This window comes from Protomyctophum parallelum (assembly GCF_964188405.1).
Source record: "Protomyctophum parallelum genome assembly, chromosome: 12".
Lineage (NCBI taxonomy): Eukaryota > Metazoa > Chordata > Actinopteri > Myctophiformes > Myctophidae > Protomyctophum > Protomyctophum parallelum.
In genome coordinates, this window is record NC_139712.1 from 28940899 (window position 1) to 28945437 (window position 4539).

Sequence of the window (4539 nt, forward strand, 5' to 3'; positions counted from 1 at the left end):
TCATTTGTATTGTTGAACTATTTCTAAAATATTAGCGCAACTTTCGTTCAACTTTGATCTACAAGGAGCTTGTAGATCTGCTATATTCAGTGTGGTCGAGCAGGCTGAGGGTGGTGGCAGGCAGGCAAAGAAGCTGGTCAGAATATCATGAGGTTGTGAACCGATCTGGCATCGGCGCGGGGAGGAGACCAAACATTTATAGACTGGAGGATGATTAGCTGATGCCAGGCAGGTGAGGGAGATTAGGGAACTCGAACCAGGTGTGCCAAGCTGGGAGCTGGAGCCAAGCCTACATGCACCCAAAACACACGCCCACTCACAAAGACACACACACATAGACAAACACAGACACTGACAGAGACTGTGACACTAATATTTTAGAAATAGGTCAACAATACAAATTATGTTAGTTTTGTGTAATCATTTACTTTTAATGTGTGCCCCCCACAAAATGACCGGAACTACTTAATATTTCACCAAAACCAGAATCAATTAATTATTGTATCAATTAATACAGTTGCAACCACTATATTAATGGCAAGTATTTCATACAGTTTAAGTTAAAAAATAATCTGAACTATCCCTTTAAGAACCACTGCTCTACACAGTCCAGATAGAGCGATATCAATGTGTGTCTGAAGCGGATTATAAAAGCAGACATTATTAAAGTAGGATATCTCCCTGTATGTCGATGATACTTGTTTCTCTGCAACTATCGGTGTAAAGGGAACAGCGGCGGGGAGGAAGCACTCACACACACAGTGCATTTCCTCCATAAAACCACAGCTGCATGAAAACATCACATTCCACATGCCTTTTCTCTCTCCGACTTTAACACAGTCGAGGACAAACAACATAGGGCCGAAAACGCATGGAAGCAGCGTTGTGCCTCATCATCACTCATTACCTCCATCGTCTGCATTTCACATTTGACCAAATCCTTGTGCCTGTATTACCACAATGACGAGGTTACTCTCAATCTGAATCTTAATGTACGACATGTCTTGCGTCACGAGCGAGTAAAGCATGAAGTGAAAGTGAATATAGGGTGACAGTTTTAAGGAGCCTTTGACCACAAGCCACCAAATAGAGAAGTTAACCGTGTCTGTCAGAGGAAGTTGTACTAATTAATTCCGACGTGTATGTTCTGTAATTTATGAAACAAATGAATACATATTAGAGCAAAAGCAGACAAAGTAGTTTAAGTAGAGAGGCAACGGTGCTTAAATATCTGAAAATAGTAAATACACATTACCAAAAGACATTAATTTGAAGATAAACTGAAGATAGTGCTGTCAAACAAGTCTATGAAAGCTGCTATGAAATCAATAATAAAAAGTTTAATCTACAACACAATTTTCTTTTCTTTTGTGGCTTGCACCTTTATTTTATATTTTTTATAGAGGGACAGACAGTAGGCTGACAGTAAATGGGGGAGAGAGATGAGGGAGTGACATGCAGTAAGGGCCGTCGGGATCGGGAGTCGAGCCCGCGGCACACTGCCAGGCTCGGGCTACCGGCCAAGGTGCCTGGGTCCCTGTTTCATCTCTCTCTCAGCTAAGGGGTCCTTAATTGGCCTGAAAAAAAAAAACGTTGAAGACCCCTGCAAAAGAGGGATTGTGATTCTGCAAGAATACGGATTACGTTCGGCTGGCCCATCATGCAGTCTGCATGCAGCTCTTATCTTTTTGCTAGAGATAACTATTCCTTTGCAGTCGCCCTCCTTGTATTTATTGATCCAGATTCTTAGCCTTGTGTGACTATAGAGAGAGAGATGTAGGCGCGGGGATGCCACTGATCACACACTATTGATCGACATTGGGTCAGCTTAACCCAACACACAGCGTCCAAGCACCCGCCAAGGGATATCAGCGTTTTGTTCTGCCGTCACACCTTAGCGCCTCAGGCAAGGCAAAGGCCACACATGAAAGGGCCCCCGGAGTGTTTGACCGCTAACTGAGGGAATCAATTCACACCCCGATTGTTACAATACAAAGGCCTCACTGTCTTTCCCCCTCTCCTTGAAAGACCTCAGCCTGCAGGGCCCTGATTAGTAATTAACGCATTTGTCTTTCATCATGGAAGGCATCAAACAGGTCTGTGATGGTACTACTGTGCTGATAAAACGCACCACAGTGGTGCATCTGTGAGAGTGAAAGTGCAGCACGGTGTTCAGTGCACGGAGGACTCGGTGTCAGACAGATTAGACGGATTGCGGGACTTCTCTGGGTGGAGGGGTCAAAAGCAGGTCAAGTTGTGGAGAGCGAGTATTTATGTGGCTGCTGGCTGTCAGAGAAACAATAATGTGCCACTTCAACAGGATCTATCATTTACTTATTTTTTTTCCTCACAAGTAGTTTGGCCCACTTTATAGACAGTGGTTTGTGTTTGAATAAAAGGATGTAGAATGGATTATAGACTCCCAGAGTTATTATTATTATTAAGTGTTTGCAGTTCGGTCTGTGCATGAGTGTGTGTGTGTGTGTGTGTGTGTGTGTGTGTGTGTGTGTGTGTGTGTGTGTGTGTGTGTGTGTGTGTGTGTGTGTGTGTGTGTGTGCGTGCGTGTGCGTGAGTGCGTAACAAAAATAAGTCATTATGCAGAAGGTCCCATTTCACAAGTTTTTAAATGTATACAAATCCTTTGAAAATAGCAGATCTACAACTTAAAGGACAACTTTAGTTTTTTTCAACCAAGGTTCATGTTTTAGTTTGTTATTAGATAAAGTAAAAGATGAGTGTTAATCTTTTTTCATTTGCTGCTTTCTTTCGTTTTAGGGATTTTAACTGTTTTTGACAGGGGGGCGGGGGCATTCGAGCATGGGGCTAAATATGCATTTTTTAACACAATTTTATGGTGATTTATTTTTTTATGGTTTACTATAGTCCTAATAAACGCCAGGAAATTGCATCTGGCCACAGAAGATCACAGGATCTACTGAATGTGAAGGTAGCCTACTGGGGGAAGGCTTATACTGTGTGTATAGGCTCAATATGTCAGTTTGTCACATTCAGTAGATCCCGTGATCTTTTGTAACCAGATGTAATTTCCTGGCGTTTATTAGGACTATAGTAAACCATAAAAAAATAAATCACCATAAAATTGTGTTAAAAAATACATATTTAGCCCCATGTTCGAATGCCCCCGCCCCCCTGTCAAAAACTGCTAAAATCCCTAAAACGAAAGAAAGCAGCAAATGAAAGAAAATTAACACTCACCTTTTAGTTTCTCTAATAACAACCTAAAACATGAAGCTTGGTTGAAAAAAACTAAAGTTGTCCTTTAAGCTCACAATGCCATTGTGAGCTTGTAGATCGCCTTTCATTTGAACTCTGTTAAAAACAGATACATCATACAATATCATTATGGAGCATTTCTCTATAATTCTGTTTATTTTTTCAAAACAATTGACATATATTTCCCCCCCCACCACATCCCCATGGCAGCACAAATACAAATAAAATATTATCACGAAATGTTTTGACAAAATAAATAAATAATGACAAAACGAAAAATAAAACGAAAATAAAACACATTACATACAGTTAACCAAACAAATACACAATATCCGTCACAGTTCCCTACCCCCACCCCACAGCTGACTACTCCAATTAACCACTATACATCCAAAGCCTCTTCAATATCACCTCGCTTAATGAAGTCCAAGAACTTCTCCCATATCTTATAGAATCTATAATTCTGTATTAACTCACAACCCGCCAAGGACGTGTTTTAAGTATTTTTATTGAAAGCCCAGAGCCCAGGGACGTGTTTTGGGTAGGACGTGTTTCGGAAAGAAAAAGCTGATCTAGGGATGCTTAGTTTTGCTGAGTCGGCTCAATCGAACTTCGTCACAGCAAATCGCTCGATTTAGCTCGCTCGGTGGTGCCTCACGTGCGGCTAGTTTTATTGAGACGGCGCACTGTCAAATCTATACAGCCCACAGTTGTTGTAGGCAGAGGCACTTCTGTGTTGCCCACAGAAGCGAGGCATGGTTATATAATAAGCAAAACACGATTTAGGATTTAGTATGTCGCGTCCTCCAGTCATCCACCATCACACACCATGCAATACAATGTGATACAGCACTACCTGTCAACCCTGTCATGTCTTGGCCTGTCATCCAGTCATTCACCATCATCACACACCATGCAATACAATGTGATACAGCACAAGGTGTCTGTCTGTCAAGCTGGACCCTATTCCCCTCTGACAGGTAGAAAAGAGCCAACAGACAGTGTGACAGATGTAACCTTTTGGTGGCCCAGCCGCCGCACAGACACCAACAGGGACTCCAGGGCAGACTGGATGAAAACTCTATGGGGGGGGGGGGGGGGGGGGGGTGTTCAGCCCAGTGTGCTGGGACAGGATCTGGCCTATAATACTGTCATCATCTATTTTACCACTGATGACCTGATAGGGTTTTCCCCCCCTGACTCCCAAGAGAGTAGAGCGCGGCGCTCCCTCTGTGTGTGCGTGCGTGTATCTGTATGAGAACCTGCTGCTGCTGCAACCGACATGCGTGAGTATTTATGCACGTC